Below are 18102 nucleotides of genomic sequence, written 5' to 3'. Positions count from 1 at the left end.
TCAGAAGCTTTTCCTCACTGTTACGCAAAGGGGCAGGCATGGTTTGGGTTTTTAACTCAGACCTCCTTTTCCCAAGTGTCTATTAGGCATTTGAGTTACACAGGCATCTACAAAAGCAAACTCAACCCAAAGTGTGTCAGACAATCTGACCGCATCTTCCTTCCCCACTCTGCTGCTATCTCTCATGTGCCTGGGCAGATGAGATTTGCGTTTCTCATGTCAAAAACAACAAAAGAAAAAGACAAATTCGAAGGCCGTCATTGTCCTTATCATTGAACAGGAGACCTAAAGGCATAGGCCCCCGCTTCATCCCTTTTCTGGTCAGCTCATCAATACCTGGCTGGGCAGTGGCTGTCTATAACTGATTTCTAGATTTACCTGGAGCACCCAAGCTATTCAGCAGCCCTTATGCTCGGGCTATGCTAGCACTGATTTTCTGCAGCTACATCCTGGAGAGCTCAGCATCTCCTTGGCTTTCCTCTTAGGCTAGAGCAGGGCAGTTCAGTCCCTGGATGTCCCTCCCCTTTGTAAGCTCATGAAGGTGAATCCTCCCATATCTCTCCCCTTCTGTGCTCAGCTGCGCACAGACGGTGCTCAGTGCTGTGCATGGGCCATATGGGGCAGCAGGGTGAGGGCTGTGTTGGCCAGGGGCAGGGCCAAGAAGCGAGTGCCTGTTGCCCATCCTCACAGCTGTTACTCAGAAAGGGAACAAACCCCCAAGTCAGTGACCTTTTCTGTGTTGTCCCCCACCCCTGTGGGAATCCCTGGGGGCTGCTCTGGTCTGGAGGAAGCCCACCAAAGGCAGAGCCAGTGTGGTATTACAGCAGGGCCCTGGCTCCCCCTGGATCCCTTGGGATCCAGCAGATCTCCAGGAATCATTACCCTTTGCTGGGTCTACACTTTTTTACTGACATTGAGTAAAGTGATGGCTTCCAGCTCTCTAGAGATCAGCAAGAGCCAGTAAATAGATCTTGAGATTTATCAAATCGCTTCAAAATGGTGCAGATCTAGGCCCAGACCCCCTCCTCCTGCCCCATACATTCATGGGGTGTAATCTTCCTAGTGTGCAAAGAGGAGGGTGTGGTTCCTTCACTAACTCACCCCCCTTGTGAGCCTACCAAAGCCCCCCAAAGGGCTCTGGGCACTGCCAAAATTAATGACTCGTAAATAGCCTTTGAATTTCTGAGGAGTGGGAAAGGAATGTGGCTGTTTGGTGGACAACACGCTGTAGTATTTAGTAACTGCACACTAAGCAACTATGTTATTTTGCAATAATTTTATTAAATAAACAACAGGACTTATTCTTTGATTACCAGAGATTACTAAATCATTCACTACTTAGCGCTGATCGGAATGAGTGACTCTTACTGTGAACTGCTCACAGAACAGGTAAACCAGTTTGTAAGAGACTGAATTGTTAATTCCTAGTCATCAGCATAATATTGCAACATATCAGTGAAATAGCAGCATTTAGACAATAGCCCAGACAATAATTACCTATCAAACAGCTCACCCTATTGCATATTACATGTAACAATAGTGATAAAAGAACCATTACGGTTGCCATGTAAAGCCCTCAGAAGTCAGGAAAAGAATTAAGGCTGCCTGTGTAACTTGAATTCTGCCCTGCATTAAGAAAAGGCCTTTCCCAGTATCGCGCAGAGATTCTGCGGCAAAGCCAGGGACAGAATCCAGCTAGCCTGGGCCCCAATCCAGCATCTTAACCACAAGAGATGTCTTTTTCTTCATACAGTCCTCTCTCTCTCTCACTGTCCATCCTGTGCACTGAATGAGGCAGGAGTTCTGTGGAAAAAATAGCATGTGATTATAAAGACTGTGTCTTAATGCATACACCCAAAGGGGCAGTGCTACGATTTAATGGGCAACTGTGCATTTAGCATTTCCTGACTTTTGAGTGCCTGACTTTGCAAACATAACATCCTGCTCATGTATTTTGTAGGTAATTTTCTAGCTTTTTAAAAATAAAAACAGAAACAAGAGGAATCCCATCATGTGGAACCCTCAGGGTTGGATGCTTTAGACACACAGCCTCCAACTCTAGCACATGCGCTAAAAGAGTATCTGGTAGCAGTGGCAGGATTTACGTTCTATGTGGACCAGTAATTAGAAGGAAATGCAGCACATGCTGTATCAGTTTCTTACACAACTATTTGCTAGAGAGCAGGGAGATGTTGGGAACCAGCATTCCTGGGCTCTATGCTTGGCCCTGGAGGGGTGTGTGGGCTGATGGTTACAAACAGCACAGCCAAGCACATAAATTTGGCACAGCCATTTTGAAAGGCAGAGCAGCTAAGTGGATGAGCCTTAGGTCTGCTCCCTAGTGCTGCCAGAAGAGCTTGTGCAATCTTTCTGTATACTACTCGCCTGCTTCTCAGATAGGGACCCGTGGACGTGCTCACTAAGGAGCGTGAAGTGCACAGAATTATCAGTACCACCCAATGTAAGAGCTGAGATTAGAGGCCGACTTCTCTATTGTTAAGCCTCTTATGTTGTGATTTACACCTGCAAAGTGGGTATTACATAGCACTGCTCCAAGCTGGGAGCATTTTATACCCGCTTTGCACAGCTGCAAATAACGGCACAAGGTGTAGCCGGTGGAAAATCAGGCCCCAGATCTCATGGTCTCCTCCTGGTGCTCAGCTCAACATTTCTTCCTTTAGGCCAAAGCATATCTGACTGCAGTTGCTGCACCTGTGTCTGCTCTGGAGCTCTAGCTCTGTTGAGTCCCAGGGCATTCTCTGTGCAATTGGCCTGTGCAGGTAACGGCCAGCGGCACTGGGGAGCATGCTCAGTGCATAAAGACTGTTCCAAGATTTTATCAGCAAGTGGCTACCAGACACTACTGAGCACAGGCAACCAAGCCTGAGTGGATTGCATACGGCCAGCAAGAGGCACCTTGCTGACCTGAGCATGAGATCCCTACCACAGTCCAAGCCCATGTTCCCCAGCATGGAAGCTCTAGAGCTTTTCCCAAAAAAATGGCTGGCATGGTCTTTAACAGTAGTGAGGCAATTTATTCTGGCCTGTCACTTGAAACAGCTGAACCATTTTTGCTCAGACTTTTACTAACTGACTAGCTAGCAAGGTAGATACTGTCTGAGGCAGAGCTTAGGGAATATTTCAGCCAAACAGGTAAAGTCTGGCAAAGTTATGAGCAACTGATAACGGGAAGTGTTAGGCAAACTTAGCTCCAGACATGAGGGCAGCTCCCCCTGTACCCATTTCCTCCTCACTAGACGTTTAATAAAATGTCTAAAGACATTTTGCAGCAACTTCTGCAAAAGTGGATGACTGGTCAGTCCTCACGTGAGAAAGGAGAGACAAGGGGGTGAGTAGGGGGTAGGGGAGTGAGAAGCTAGTGAGAGTGGAGGGGCATGGCCTACTCAGCCTGGCACCAGCGAGGATGGAAGGAAGCAGCTTTTGCAAGCTTCTGGATGGTGCTGGAAGCAGATCAGATTGATTTGCAATGTGTGTCTGTCAGTTTGTGTGTTTGCCTGTTTGTGTCAGTGTGTGTCTGTTTATCAGTGTCTGTATCAGTGTGTGTGTGTCTGTATCAGTGTGTCTATCAATGTGTGTGTGTGTGTGTGTGTATCACTGTATCTGTGTGTCTGTATCTGTGTCAGTTTGTGTCTCTGTGTGTCTGTATCAGTGTGTCTGTGTGTGTCTGTGTCAGTTTGTGTCTGTCTATTAGTGTGTCTGTGTCTGAGTGTCAGTGTGTGTGTCTGTGTCTCTGTGTGTCTGTGTTTCTGTGTGTGTGCCTATCAGTGTGTCTGTGTCTGTGTTAGTTTGCATCTGTCTATTAGTGTATCTGTGTCTGTTTGTGTCTGTGTGTCAGTGTGTGTATCTGTGTCTCTGTGTGTCTGTATCAGTGTGTCTGTGCTTCTGTGTGTGCGCCTATCAGTGTGTCTGTGTCTGTGTCAGTTTGCGTCTGTCTATTAGTGCGTCTGTGTCTGTGTGTCAATGTGTGTGTCTGTGTTTCTGTGTGTTTGTATCAGTGTGTCTGTGTCTCTGTGTATGTGTCTGTCTGTCTATCAGTGTGTCTGTGACGTTTTGGGGATCACCCAGATCAATAAGGAGTTCTGTCATCACCTGCCCTGTGTTGCTGGGTGCCTTAATGCCCTGCTGCCGTGGCTCAGACCCTTGGCACCGGTAGCCAGCCTACCAGCATAAAGATCTCACCCTGGTCACTCCTTGCAAGGTGACTTCAACAGCCTTTCCTGTCCCGAGTGCCCCCAAAACAATCTGCACCTAGTTCTTAACTGCCAGACACTTTCACTTTCCCCCTCTGATCTGCTCCCCGTTATCAGTTCTCTTTGGGACACACACTCCACACAGTTTGCACCACAGAGACCTGCTTGGGGTAAAAATAAACAAAAGGTTCATTGACTAGAAGAGCCCCCGATTCAGAGATGGGCTGGTGAGGGAGAGCAAACCCAGCAAGTTACCCGAAAATAAACAGACACACCCTCAGGGTTTCACACTTATACAGTGGATAAAATTTCCTTTTCTAACATGTTACCCTAGGGCCTTTGCTCCCTTCCTCAGCATGTCCTCTGTCCTAGAGGGGATCCAGTATTACATGGACAGCACCCTCAACACCTGGATAGCCTTCACATCAAACCCCTTCCCCTTTAATAGGCTTTGCAGGGTTTTTTCTCTCTCACACACTATGATGGTGATTCAAGGTGGGGAAATTCCCTCCTTTCTTAGGTCAGGGCTACACTACAGCCCTACATCAGGATGAGACGTCACTTGGGTTTGAAAAATCCACACCCTTAGGCAATGGAGTTGGATTCACTACGCTGCCGGGAATGCTGTGGGAGCCTCTTCACTAAAGCTGGGCCGCTGTAGGGCTGTAGGTGATGACAAGCCCTTTGTCTTGCAAGACTGGGGTTTTGTTTTCAGGTTCAAGTGATTTCAGTGGTTTTTCATCACTTGTCTGTTTCTGGGTTGGACAATGCGAGCTGCTTGGAGCTAATGTCATAGGTGCCGACTCCGTGGGTGCTCCAAACCTGGAGCACCCACAGAAAAAAATTAGCGGGTGCTTAGCACCCACTGTCAGCCGGTTCCCCCTTCTTCCCCCCAGCGCCTCCAGTCTGCCGCTGATCAACCTCCCCATCCCTCCCAGCGCCTACTGCCCACCAGGATCAGCTGTTTTGCGGCTTGCAGGAGGTGCTGGGGAGGAGCGAGGATGGGGCGGAGTATGCTCAGGGGAGGGGGCGGAACTGGACAGGAAGAGACCAGGCAGAGGCAGGGCAGGAAGAGGTGGGGTGGGGGTGGGGACAAGGCCTGGGGTGGAGTAAGGGTGGGAAGAGTTGGGATGGGGAGGTGTGAACAGGGGGGAAGGGGTTGGGTGGGGGCAGGGCTTGGACAGAGCAGAGGGTTGAGCACCCCCTGGGCCCAGAAGAAGCTGGCGCCTATGGCTAGCGTCACCTGGCTGGGGAGGCAGCTCCTCACTTCCTGCTGACCACCTCCCTCCTGTGAGGTGGAGTGAATGTCGCAGCACAGATTAGGAACACGCTTTGATACCTACACAAACATAAATTGATATGTCTGCGTATCCATACTGACCACCGTGCTAGTGTTACACGCCTTCCTCCAAGACCTTATGTGGCATGTGTTTATACACAATAACATTGTATACAACCAGCTGATTCAATTGCTTATTGGTTGGAGTTCAGACCCCTTGTTTGTGCATTGTCTGGACCCTAATGTTTTGGTAGCTCCAGGCTGGAGCTTAGCGCAGATACCGATAGATTTGTGTCTTTCTGTCCATGTCATTGTGTCTCTGTGTCCGGGCAGGAAGGTGGGGCCAGGCCAATCCCTCAGGAATGTAGGCTGCAAGTGAGGTCTCCTTCTTAGCACTAGATGTCCCCCCACTGGAGGTGCTGCCATAGGCACACAGCCAGCACCTGGTCCTGCTCTAGGCCTGGGCTCCAGCAGCCCAGCAGGCTGGGCAGCTCTGGGGGACCCATCTGCCTGTCACGTCTGACATGCCCATCCCTGCATTATGGCACTGGCTGTGACCACAGGCCCTGGTCACTCAAGCCAGGCCACCAAGTGCCATGCAGGGGAACCAGCCAGGGCCTGCACCCGCCCAGCACTGCCATGGGGATGAGGGAGAAGCCTCAAGTGGCAGAGGCAGCCGCTGACTTAAGTACCTGTCTCCCTGCCAGAGCCACTGCTTCTGTGGAGCATGTAGCCATCCAGGCTGGGTGGACAGGGCGGGTGAGCCGAGGGAGAGAATCTCCACTGAATGCTCCGCAGAGTGAGCCCACCACCCCCACAGCCATTCTCCCTGTGCAGCTCCATGCACCCCCTTCCAAACTGCCATTTCTGGGAGCCTACAAGGAGGCTCCAGCACTCCTAGACCACCACTGGGGCCCTCTGGGTCTGGGGCTTGCTGCTCCTGTGCCCCAGAGCATTCTAGCTCCTTTCACGCTGCTGTCACTGCCAGTTCTGTTCCTGACCCTCTGCCAACCACACCCAGCTGCCTCCTTCCCCTGGAGAAAGCTCCTATGTCTCCCTCCTCTCCTTCTCCTGACTCCGCTTTCCCTTTGCCTCAGTCTCCAAGCCCACACGATTCTAGGGCCTGGTCTACACTAAACCGAATTTAGCAGCTTTAAACAGATTTAACCCTGCGCCCGTCCACACAACAAGGCCCTTTATAGCGATATAAAGGGCTCTTTAAACTGGTTTCTGTACTCCTCCCCGACGAGGGGAGTAGCGCTGAAATCGGTATTACCATATCAGATTAGGATTAGTCTGGCCGTAAATCATCAGTATTGGCCTCTGGGTGGTATCCCACAGTGCACCATTGTGACCGCTCTGGAAAGCCATCTGAACTCCGTTGCACTGGCCAGGTAGACAGGAAAAGCCCCGCGAACTTTTGAATTTCATTTCCTGTTTGGCCAGCGTGGAGAGCTCACCAGCACAGGTGATCACGCAGAGCTCATCAGCACAGGTAACAATGCAGTCTCCTGAGAATCGAAAAAGAGCTCCAGCATGGACCGCACGGGAGGTACTAGATCTGATTGCTGTATGGGGAGAGGATTCCATGCTAACAGAACTCTGTTCCAACAGACAAAATGAAAATAAATTTGAAAAAATTTCCAAGGCCATGATGCAGAAAGGCCACACCAAGGACTCAAGTACAGTGCCGTGTGAAAGTTAAGGAGCTCAGGCAAGCCACCAGAAAACCAAAGAGGCAAATGGAAAGTCCAGGGCAGGGCCAAAAACATGCCGCTTCTATGCTGAGCTACATGCAATTCTAGGGGGGTCTGCCACCACTACCCCCCGTCCGTGGATTCCCTGCAGGTAGCCAAGCAGGGGGAAGAGGGGGCGCGATTGGCCCTGAGCGGGGGGGTGTCTCATGGCGAGGAGGGGCTTAGAAGAGGCTGGCGCTGCCAATGATCCTTGAGCAGGTACGTAGTAGAGTCACAGGAATCCGGGACAAATACTGTTCTGGAGTCATTCAGCCCAGGACTGGGACTTGAGCTCTGCATTTTGAGACTGTCCCACCCAATTTGGGACATGCAGTCACCCTACCAGTAGACCTTGGAAAGTCAAAACAATTCATGTGTTGGGTGGCTTGTTTGTGCCCTGGAGTGTCCCTGCTGCAGTCTCCCTGACTAACGAGTCTGGCGTGTGTGTGTGCACAAGAGCTCATGAACATGTTTCTGTGCCCAGGCTTGTCTGTGCATATATGTTGGCACATGTATGTTTCCGCTGACCTCCTGCACCCAGTAGGCGGCGAACCATGTTTGTAGTCCACCTTCTCCTAAGGGTTCCGTGGGCAAAGATGTTGTGAGGAAGGGCAGTATAACCTGTAAAACAGAATAATAGGAGCCCTGCTCAGGGGCATTAGTTTGTTTATTAAGAACTACATTTGCTGAGCCAGTTATGATGAACTAGCTTGTTACCGGGGGTACTTGTAGCCACTAAGTAGGTGTTAGGGTACTTGCCGGCCCGGAGAATGGTGGTTTTTATAGGTTTTCAATGGCCAGAGGCTTGGGGTTCTGTAAGCCAAACCAGTTGGCCGGTGTTAAACATGGGGGACCAAGGCGGCTTAGGTGTAGGTGAAATGTGAGGCCAGCGAGAGTAACTTTTGTTGAGTGCGATAAGTACCTGGGGTAAAAATGAGCTCCAGTTTTTAAAATCAGGGTTGGGGTTTGCTGTTCGCAACATAGTTTTAAGGACTGCGATTTTTCGCTCTACCACACCATTGCTTTGAGGATGATATTTAGTATGGATGTGAAGGGAAGACCCCCATCCGAAAATGAGCTGTTCAATGCTTTTGCTGGTAAAAGGTGGTCCACCATCTGCTTGGACTTCAGTGGGAATGCCCCAGGCAGCTGCTGTTTGCTTAAGAGCCACAGCGACAGAAGCAGCATTGGTTTTATTAAGAGGAACACAAAAGGTTTGTCGAGACCCCAGATCGACAGTAACTAAGGCTTTTGGAAAACGACGAGCACCTGGCAAGGGTCCTATTAAGTCAACTTGCCACGTACTACCTGGGGCAAAGTGTTCTGCAGCATATGCAGAGCGCTCATATCGGGGACAATTCATAGTTTTTACCTGCACACACTGCAAGCAGGACTGAACAATGAGCTCGCACTGACTGCGGCTAACGTCAGGCTTTTGGTTAGAAAAGCTAGATAACAGGCTGTACAATTTTGTGGGTGGTAATTCTTCATGGAGCCAGCGCAACAGCGGGTCTGCCTGTACGGCGGGATTTGCCATATGAACTTGGGAGAGCTCTCTCATTCTTTGATCAAGACTGGAATGCAGGGGGTTAGAGTCTGGTCGATGGGAGGGACAGTGCGTAATGAACCAAAGGTGAGAGAATTTATGAATTAGGGCAAAAGTTTGGTCCCACAAGTTAACAAAAGCTGAGGGAGAGGCTTGCTCAATTAAAACGTCTAAACAAAATTGAGAATCGATACCTAAAACAACTTGCTTGTTGGCAGAGTGGGCATTAGCAACATGTTGGGCAGCTAAAAGAACGCCCTGCACCTCGCATTCTTGTGCGGAGCAGGAGGGGGGCAGCAACTGCACATTAAAGTGATTACATATGGAACAAAGAACTCCTGCCCTAGGGGATGGTGAGGTGCCCCCGTCAGACACAACCCAGGGATCATATTTTACTTCAATGCACAACGGTTGGTGAAGGGGGGGGGGCTAAGATGTTATCGCTGGGAGTTAGGGTCCATGCCTGCCAAGCTACCTCAACCTGGAAACATAGAAGCTGCCAGGTGCGAGTAGTGCCATGAAACTCGGGTGGAGGGGTACTTGTAACCCATGGGATTAAATGAACACATTGTCCAGACAGGGTACCTGGGATAGGGAGTTGGGACCAGTGACGTGCACTGGATGCAGCCAGTAGCATTTTTCCCACTAGACCATAGTTGTACTGGGGTCCAGACAGGCGATGGGCCCAATTATAAATAGCATTAACATGTTGCAGTACAGTGAACCCTACATGGTGTTTTGTAATAAACAAATTAATGTTGAGGGGTTCTTGGGAATTAAAACGGGCGAGGTGGGGGTTAGAGGCGAACCAGCCAGCTAGTTTCTCTAAGCTTTGTTGTGCTGATGCGTTCCATACTTCTCGGGAGCGTTTAGAAGAGAGAGAGCTTTGTAGGATTTCTAGGTTAAAAATTAGCTGTGCCGGGATATATTGGCGGTGATAATTAAGGAGACCTAATAGCTGCTGAAGCTCTCGTTTATTTTGTGGAGGGGCTTCTGTCCAAGGGTCTAATACACTGGTTGGGGCTTGGGTGTGAGTGGTGGGAGTGAATTGGAGTCCCAAGAATGAGAATTGCTGGCTGGCCTGCAGGTGGCTCTTTGTTTTGTTAATTTGCCACCCATCTGCTTCTAATGCATCAATTATCATTTGGGTGGTACTTTGAACTGCTTGTGAATTGGGCCCACAAATGACAATGTCATCTACATAGGTTAGCACATACACATCCTGTAGGGGTTTTACCTTTTGTAATGTGATATTGAGATGGGACGATGCAAGTGCAGGAGAATTACAGAAACCCTGTGGGCAAACTTTCCATTTATATTGGACGCCCTTAAAAGCAAAGTTTAAGATTCCTTGTGTGTCCTGGAGTGGGATTTGGTAAAACATATCTTTTAAATCAAGAGTACAGGCCCACTGATTACTTGCATCGCTTAGTTGCCGCTGTATTTCGGGAATGGTGGTAGAGTTGGAAAATGCGATAGGCTTTACACGGCTGTTAGCTTGTCTGTAATCAATGACAAGGCGATATTTAGAGGGATCAGACAGGTGGATGCAGTGACCCTTTCTATTTTTTTTTCTTCTAGAAGCTGAGTGAGCAAAGCTTCAATAAGGGGAAGCCCTTCGGATTTTGTGGGAATAGGGGAAAATTTCCATGGCTGGGAGTTAACTACTTCGGGGGTATGGGGGAATGATCGTCTACGGTTATAGGGAGGGCTTGCAGAATTTGATCATGCAGTTTAAATTTTTTAATATCTGAGACACCTAGCAGATTTTTTGATCCCAACAAGGCTTTTATTTTTCTTAGGTATTTTCCGTGGGCAATTTTAACCCAAACCACGGGTTTTTCTTGTACTGCATTGAGACCTTGAACAAACATAAAAGAGCCAGTAGGACAGTGGGCTCAATAACGCTAACTTGAGCTCCAGTGTCTAATAAAAGGAAGTGGGGGTGTCACCGTTAACTAACAGGGTGGCGTATGGGCGTATGGCGTAAAGATCGGTGGGATCTTTAATTTGGGCCGGGCAGCATCCGGCCCCTATTCGTTTTTTGTCCTAACATAGTCCTCCCAATTTTTCCAACCTAGCTGTTCGGCTACATTTTGCTGCTCTTGGTTTGACATTTTATGCAGGGCTTCTTTGGGGATCCCTTTGTTAAGAAGGAAGCCAAATAGTGCCCACTCAGTTTTAGTTCGCTCAGGATATTTTTGGGGATTAAACTGACTTTTTGGAAGGTTTTTTGGTGGTGAATCAACTGGGAGAACAACAGGCGGGGGTGGCAGTAACAACTTAATTTTACTAACCACTTCAAATAACGTTAAGATGGGTCTGCGAACGGCCGCATGCAAGTGCAGCATGGCACCGGTGTCAGCTCCAGGGGCAGCTTCTAATGCCAAATTAACCGCCTCTGCTGAGACAAGAATTTGGGTGGGATCAGTAACGTGTATAAAGGGTGTGGCCACCAATTACTGTTGAACAGTTAAATTAAGTGGATTTTGTATTGGATCCCACAGGGCTATGGAAGCTCCTGCAATTGCCCATATTAGATCGTGTGGAGTAACTAAAGTTCCCGGAGGGATATATAATCCTTTAAAATTGCCTTTCATTGCTAAAATGGCAGCTGCTGGGGTGGTAAGTTGCCAGATGTGATTATTTAATAAAGGGTGACCCGGGAAGCCTCATGCCCAATTGGCCGTTTTGGCTAAGGTGCCGGCCTCCTCGCGGTCCACCAGTTCTGCTCCATGTTCTAAGGCTAGCCGCCCGACCCAAACCATGGGGGCCTCGTCGGCTTTTCGTTGCGTTTCCTTTAAAAACTCTTTACGTTCGGCCTTAGTACGTGTTCGCAGTTCAGTAACCTGCGTGGTGTTGCCTGTTTGTGCGTCTATTTTAGTTTTAGTTATTGCAATAGGCAAAGCTTCTGCTACGGTTTCAGATTCTGCAAATTCTGGGGCTGTTGGCAGAGCTGGATACAGAGGAGTTTTAGGAGCTTCATATGGGGGTGGCAAAATTTTCCGAGAGGGACTTCGGGGGGTGGTAGTGATGGGATCTACCTTTTCTGTCTTCTTCTCATTCTTACCTTTAGGAGAGCCTGGGGCTGCCTGTTTAGCTGCAGACATTGTGCTTCCATGGAGGACAGAACACAGATCGAGGGCCTTGCATATCATGCTAAACAGGACGGTGGAAACATCCTCAGATTTATATTCATCGGGTCGCAATTTTTTGGTTTTCTTAATCAAATTTAATTCTTTTATCATTTGGCATAATAATTTATGTGCCGGATCAGCAGGTATTACCTGAGGTGGGGGAATTAATTTGGAAACGGTGCCTCCAGATTTTCTAACAATGCAGCTACATTCTCTCCAAAGTTGAGAGGGATCTGCAGCACTGAGGTTTTCCACAGTCTCCGTGCACTGAGGCTGCAGGGAACAATCGGCTGGCTGACTCCTAAAGCTCGGGTGGCACCGAAGGAGGCATCCCATATCTGCCAGGGTTAATGGTACAGTATGACCTTTTAGAGTTTTGCCCGAGCCAAGAGAACAGATCCATTCTATTTTTGGATTAGTCGAATTTTGGCTAGTAAGAAGGTGAAACTGCAAATGTTGGAACTGTTTAGTTTCATTATCTGCACGATCTGCAGTGTGCCATGGGCATGGCCCAATCTCTGTGCATCCTGTTCGTGACGCCATGTAGATTGCCACGTACTTTTAGGGACGAAAGAAAAATGCAGACCTGTTATTTACCAGGCTGCACGTGGCAATAGACTGTATAGGTAAGGGATGCAAGGAGGGTATGGGTCACGATGCAAACTGCAGGCACGCACATAACTAAAATTAATTAATTAAAAGTTTTATTGGGGATAGTTACAAGGGGTAGGGGAGCAGCGTATGATTAGCTAATAGGATTAATGGAACTTAAAACATACAATGGCTAAAGAGTTTACTATCAAACAATATTTATAAACAAAGATGCAGTAAACAATATTTATAAACACGGATGCAGCATTTAGTAATAACCAATACTTACGAATACAAACCAACTCATAACGACCGGCAAACGTAGAAACTCTGCTTAAAACACGTGAGCTGAGAGAGGCTTCGAGGTGATCAGGCTCGGTTACGGGTGTGCACAAGGTACACAGGATTCGTTTTTCTTTCTCCTCTTCTGCCTGCACATGGCAGACCAGCCTAAAATACCCACTATGACATCATAGAAGTGTCACAGGGGACGGGGCCCAAAAACTGTGTGTGTTTGTTTCTGATTGGTACAAGCAAAGTTTACACCAAGTAGGGGAGCAGGTGCCTGAAAGTCTGGCTTCGCCCCCAAAAGGTGAGGAAATGCATATAGTTCAGAATGCCTTTAACACTGACTGACAAAGGAAGAGGCCAGGGCAATACCGGTATGGGCACGTCTTTTAGGATGCAGACAGGAACTTATCTCAACGGTATGTGTGTCTCTGGGTACCTGCCTAGGACCCTGTAGCCTGTGGAAGGGGCAGGACTCGGGGTGTGTTGCCAAGCACTTTGGCATGTTGGGTGTATTTTTCTAGGTTTTTTTTTTTTTGTTGGGGGGGTCACTGCCTCCTATTCAGCTCTGGCCATGATGCAGGGAGTTGCTGCCTGGCCCTATCTGTGCTGCCTCTGTGAGATGCAGCCACTCTCCTATCTGGTACCTGGTGAGGTTCCCCTGTTCCCCACAACCATGACTCTTTGCGCTCCCTGAATTAGCACTTTCCCCGGATTGGCTGTGCTTGGTTTTTAATTAAGTTCCGTTCCAGCCATTACAATTCAGGCTGCGCAGAGGCAGGGTGGGCGATGTCTCAGGGCATCCAGCTCTCATCAGTGACTTATAAATCAGCCAGGGCCTGTGCAGCACCTCAGACCGCCAAGCTGGGAGCCAGCTGGTGTGTGCTCAGGCTGCCCCAGAGCAAAGAATTGGCACAGCCCACAGCCCGCTGAGCTGGCAAGAGTGAGACAGCAGCGAGCGGCCAGCTCATGCACAGAGTGGTGTCCTCCTGAGGGGGTGAGAAGCCCAGCCAGAGAGCCATATACTCCCTTCCCTGTGTTCATTTCCTCAGCTAGGGAGGGAGACCCACCCTGCCAGGGGGGCAGGAGCAGGTGTAACTCTCACCAGGCAGAGGGGCAGATGGCTCTGTCCAGCCCAGGATTGCTCAGAGGCCGTCCAGGTGAATTACAGCCTCAGAAACTCAGGCCTGGTCTACACTACGCTGTTAAACTGACTTTAACAGCGTTAAATCGATTTAATGCTGCACCCGTACACACTACACTGCTCTTTATATCGATTTAAAGGGCTCTTTAAATCGATTTCTGTACTCCTACAAAACGAGAGGAGTAACGCTAAAATCAATATTACTATATCAGATTAGGGTTAGTGTGGACGCAAATCGACGTTATTGGCCTCATTATTTTACAGTAGCTACCCACAGTGCACCGCTCCAGAAATCAACACTAGCCTCGGACCATGGACGCACACCACCGAATTAATGTGCCTAGTGTGGACGCACACAATCGACTTTATAATATCTGCTTTATAAAATCGGTTTAAGCTAATTTAACTTTATCCTGTAGTGTAGACGTAGGCTCAGGGCCAGAACAGGGAGAAAATGCAGGTGATCGAATGTATCTGGACTTCAGATAGGCACTTGATAGGGGAGATGACGACAGGCTGTGCTGAAAAGATGAGCTCTGGGGCTGGAGGGACGTTGCTTGTCGAGTTCCACAGGGGTCATTTCTGGGACCAACCTTATTTAATATTTTCATGAATTACCTTGACACAAAAAGTAGGAGGGTACCAATGAAATTTGCCGCTGACACAATGCTGGAAGGCAGCAGCACAGAGGAGGACTGGCAGAGTTGGAGGACTTTGAAGATTGGAGTAATAGAAACGGGATGGAATGTAATAGTATGAAGTGCAAGTTCGTGCACTTAGGGACTAATAACAAGAATTTCTGCTATACGCCGGGGGCTTATCAGTTGATGATACAGAGGGGGAGAAAGACCTGAGACTCTAGGATGTATCAGCCGAGGCATTTCCAGAAGAGATCTGGAAGCATTAATGCCAATGTACAAGGCCCTCCTCAGGAACACAGAAATTCCGGTCTCCCATGGTCAAGAAAGATAAATTCCAACTGGAAGAGATGCAGGAGCTAGGTGAACAATCAGGGGAATGGAAGGCTGATCTTACAAAGGGAGATTAAGAGCTTGGCTGGTTTATCCAAGTGAGAGAAAGGCTGAGAGGTGATCTGCTTGCTCTCTACAGGGGGTAAACACCAGGGAGAGAGAACTATTTAAGCTAAAGAGCAGTGTTGGCACAAGAACAAAGGGGGATAAACTGGCCATGAATAAGCAGAGGCTGGACATTAGAAGGTTTCTAACCATCAGAGGAGTGAGCTTTTGGAACAGCTTCTCAATGGGACTTGTGGGGCAAAGAAACTGGCTAGTTTTAAAAGGGAGCCTGATAAATGTCTCAGTGGGATTGTACGATGGGGTTACTTGTGATGGTGGAGGGAAGGACTCAGCAGTTCTTACAATCCCTTCTGATTCATGTCTTATGTCCCTACATTCTCATGCTTCAGAACTTCAGTCAGTCACCTGCAGGGGGAAGAGAATTTTGTCCCCTATGATGTAGTTTTCCTGTGTGTGTGTGTGTGTTGCCTGGAGAGAGAGAGAGAGTGAGTGTATGTCTCTCTCTCTCTCTCTCTCTCTCTCTCTCTCTCCCCCGGTGGGATCATATGTCTCAGCTAATCCATGACCTGCCTAGGTCCCTCCTAGGCTCTGCCTGTGAAATGCTTTGGCCTAGGTCTGTTTACTGGGCATGGTGTGTCGGTGCTGTTCAGTGAGCAGTTCTGCAGCAGGGCAAACTGGGTAATTTGGGGGTCCCTTCTGGCCTTAAGCCCACAGTTGGCTCACAGCCCAAGATGTGCCTGAAGTGGCCAGAAGTTTCTGCTCCAATGATAAGCAGGAGAAGCTGCAGTTTAAATGGCAGTCATTAGGCTTCAGAGTGCACACGGCATTGAGAAGAAGTGAGAGAGGCCATTCCCAGTTGCCTAGCTGCATCCGGATGACACCGAATCTCTATCACCCTCAGGAGCTTTATTTTGCAAACATAAAGGTTTTAAACCTATTAACAGGAAAAGAGACGCTCTAGTGGCCCCCAGAGACAAGCAGACAGCCTAGCCAACATCAGCACTGCCAAGGGACTGGGGATCGAGGCTGCCCTGAGCAGGGCTGGGGGTGGGGATTTTGACAAATGATTTTTTAATTTTTATTCCTATTTATTTCCTTTCCTTTTTCAAGCAAGCCCCTCCCACCTCCCCACAGCAGGTGCCTCCAGCATGGTTGGGCAGGAGAATGCCAGGTTAGGCGAGAACATGCTCTGGCTGCAGCCACAGATCTGCCACTGTGCTAACAGGGGAACCTGACTTGCAACACAGACCTGGGCTCCCAGCAGGGCACTCCAATAACGGCCTTGAAGCTGCCCATGGGCCCCTGTGATTAATGCTCCCAGAGGAGCCAGCGAGTACCAGAAACTTGCACTCAGGCCGGAGCGATAAAAAGTGCTATGAGAATTCACATGATAAATAGCAGTAATAATGACAGTGGATGCTCAAGGGCTTAAGAGCCATTGAGCAATGCTCCTTTCTGGGACAGGCTGCAGTGGCCAGCACTGCTAGCAGAAGCAAGAGCTGCCTCCAGCAGGTGTGCAGGGCTGGGTCCCAAGCTCCTGTTCTCTGGAACGAACCCTCCACTCAGTGTCAAGTGGGGCTTCACCCTAACCAGATGGTAAGTGGGACTCCCAGGGCCAGTTGGTGAGGGGCTGCCTGCCTCTGTTTGCAGGATTCCTGAGAGGAATGGGACAGGGTGCTGTGTTAAAACTGATAATCCTGCTAAAAGCCCAGACCCTTCTGGGGCTTTTCTCTGTGACCCTGCAGATTAAGAAGTCCCTTCTGTGCAGTGGCCTCAGAACCCAACCTCCCCTGGCTTGCAGGGGACAAGCCATCACCCTGCGACTAGACCAGAACCCGGAATTTAACAGAATCAACAGGAGCCGAGCTCCCAGGAAAGATGCAGTCACTGTCATTCCAGGCAATAACTAGCAGAGGATGGCTGTGGAGACCCAGAGCTGGCCTGCAGGCACTGGGGCAGTACTCAGTGGCGACACACCTGTCCCTCCGAACGGTGAGACAGATGAAATACATGGGTTAAGGTAACAGCAGCGCTAGCTCTGCATTATGAGACATGCACACACACATGGGGACACACACCTATTTGCACACATGGGTTACCATGTGTACACATGCACACACAGAGTCACATGCATGCACAGTAGGCTGACCAGATGTCTCGGTTTTATAGGACAATCCTGATTTTTGGGTCTTTTTCTTATATGGGCTCCTATTACCCTCCACCTCCTGATTTTTCACACTTGCTGTCTGGTCACCCTAATGAACAGGGGCACATGCAGGGACTGACACATATATCCATGCAGAGACACCCGTGCACAAGTTGGGACACCAGCACACACACACACACATGCATACGCACATGGAGAGACGTGAGCAAACATGTAAAGAGCCCACTCACGTTATCAGCCAGGTTTAAGCCTGGGACTTCAGCACCACAGCACAAGCCACGCTCACTGGGAGTAAGGTGCAACTAGCCTGTTGTCCTCTGTGCAGGCTAATCACTAGTGTGTTTCACAAGCACGTGAGTGCATGCACAGGGACATGTGCACAGAGCCCTTCATACACACGTGCAAACATACAGCTACATGCAGCTCAGTTCCACAACAGCTCCCTGGCCCATGACGCTCCACACATGTCCCAGAGAACAACAGGGCCGGTCCCTGTGGTCTGCATGTGAGGGGGCTAGATGTCCCGAGTGGGGCTTTGTGGGGCAAAGGCTGCTCCGTGGAGTGAGGCCATCTTTGCCCCTCCCCCCAACTCCCCTTGCTGTGGTGCTGAGAGGGGACCTCACACTTGTCTCACACTGCCTTGAGCTCAGGTGTCTCGCCCCGTCTCCTCTGTCCCCTGCGTCCCAGTGGTTCCTCTCAAGGTTTGGCCTGTGCTCTGTGGTGCCCTGTTCCCAGCTCTCACTGGTGTCCCTGGCGCTAGCTGCCGAGAGTCGGCCTTAGCTAGGCACACGTCCCTCCGGTGCAGGGCTGTGAGTCGCATCGCTGGGCAGGACGCTGCAGGCCTGGGACTGGCTGTGATAGGGGGTGGGAGTGACTCATACGCTGGGGAGATGCTGGGCTGGCATCCTGAGCAGTTAGTGGGTCACATCCCTGCAGGCCAGGAGATGCCAGCAGGTGAGTGGGGAG

General features: G+C 49.5%; 1 long non-coding RNA gene across 1 annotated transcript in view; it reads right to left on the bottom strand.

The window, feature by feature from the left end:
* LOC127037885 (uncharacterized) overlaps positions 1 to 18102 on the bottom strand; it is a 296730-nt gene that overhangs the window by 67277 nt on the left and 211351 nt on the right. The gene's annotated exons all lie outside the window — the stretch shown is intronic.

This window comes from Gopherus flavomarginatus, chromosome 20 (assembly GCF_025201925.1).
Source record: "Gopherus flavomarginatus isolate rGopFla2 chromosome 20, rGopFla2.mat.asm, whole genome shotgun sequence".
Lineage (NCBI taxonomy): Eukaryota > Metazoa > Chordata > Testudines > Testudinidae > Gopherus > Gopherus flavomarginatus.
This window is presented reverse-complemented; position numbering and strand designations above follow the sequence as displayed.